The following is a 1,611-nucleotide window of genomic DNA, read 5'->3' on the forward strand; positions in this document are numbered from 1 at the left end:
TTATTTTCAGATCACTTAAGATACGTGTATCTGAAGGATAGCTCCCGTTTGTGTGTTCTGTGGCATTTTCATATTCAGCCAAGTCACATACTTGTATGATAAATCTTTGTAATAAATATAAAACAACTTTGCTGTAACTTTGAACTGTTAAGTTGTTATCAAAATTTTGTGGGTATCTTTTTTTCATTTGTCAACTTTTTAAAACTTTAATTTTTTGTAGTCTTAAATTTTATATTATTTTAAATCAGGAAAATGAATGACACTGAGAGTAATGTCATGAAGATGGAATCTAAATTATGTATTTGTTTTAAGGCTATGTTTAATGTTCAAACTACATAATGTAAAAGTTGCAATAGAATTTTGACATGTTTTGTACTTTACAGACAAGATTTCTGAACCAGAATTCTTTATACTTCCTCCTTTCTATTTGAAAGGAGAGAAGGGAGAGAGAAGGGATTCATTAATCTGAGTAACTGGCTATTCTCCATAATTGCCACAGTGAGTTCCTGTCCGGGGAGTTCTGTTTTGGGATCATCTGTCAAGTACACCTGGGGTAAGGCTAGATACTGACTCAGCTATTGGATGGTGACTTCGTAACACATGTACTATGTCCATAAAAGCAAAACGTGCTCTACTACTGACATGAAAAGACAAAATCAAAGTTCCGTGGTTGAATTCATCCTTTTGGGCTTTTCAAACTTTCCCAAACTCCAAGAGCAGCTCTTTGGGATTTTCCTGGTTGTTTACTTGGTGACCCTGATAGGAAATGCCATGATTATAGTCATCATCTCCCTGGAACAGAGTCTCCATGTTCCCCTGTATCTATTCCTCCTGAACTTGTCTGTGGTGGATGTGAGTTTCAGTGCAGTTATTATGCCTGAAATGCTGGTGGTTCTCTCCACTGAGAAATCATCAATTTCATTTGTGAGCTGTTCTGCACAAATGTATTTCATTCTTTTTTTTGGTGGCACAGAATGCTTTCTCCTGGGGACAATGGCTTATGATAGATTTGCTGCCATCTGTCATCCTCTGAGGTACCCAATGATTATGAACAAAAGTGTTTTCATGAAATTAGTAATGTTCTCATGGGTCTCAGGAATCATAGTAGCTATGGTGCCAACATCATGGGTGTTTAGTTTTCCATTTTGTGGCCCCAACGAAATTAATCATATCTCTTGTGAAACCCCAGCAGTGCTAGAGCTTGCATGTGCAGACACATTTTGGTTTGAAATCTATGCATTCATTGGCACCATTTTTTTTATTATGGCTCCTTTCTTTCTGATACTCTTGTCTTACATCAGAATCCTCTTTGCCATCCTGAAGATGCCATCAACCACTGGGAGGCAGAAGGCTTTTTCCACCTGTGCCTCCCATCTCACGTCTGTTACCCTCTTCTATGGCACAGCCAGTATGACCTATTTACAACCCAAATCTGGCTACTCCCCAGAAACCAAGAAAGTGATGTCATTGGCCTACTCACTTCTTACGCCTCTGCTGAATCCACTGATCTACAGCTTTCGAAACAGTGAAATGAAAAGAGCTTTGATGAAGTTATGGCGAAGAAAAGTGGACTTACACAGTCTCTGACTGTGCTGGGAAGCCATGAAATAT

The 1,611-nt window shown here is 38.5% G+C and overlaps 1 pseudogene; it reads left to right on the forward strand.

Moving 5' to 3' along the window:
• The first annotated feature begins 582 nt into the window (after positions 1 to 582).
• Positions 583 to 1,587, forward strand: LOC118997630 (olfactory receptor 10A3-like; annotated as a pseudogene).
• The last annotated feature ends 24 nt before the right edge of the window (positions 1,588 to 1,611 follow it).

Source organism: Sturnira hondurensis, unplaced genomic scaffold (genome assembly GCF_014824575.4).
Source record: "Sturnira hondurensis isolate 20B ecotype Veracruz unplaced genomic scaffold, ASM1482457v3 Scaffold0013351, whole genome shotgun sequence".
Taxonomy (NCBI): Eukaryota; Metazoa; Chordata; class Mammalia; order Chiroptera; family Phyllostomidae; genus Sturnira; species Sturnira hondurensis.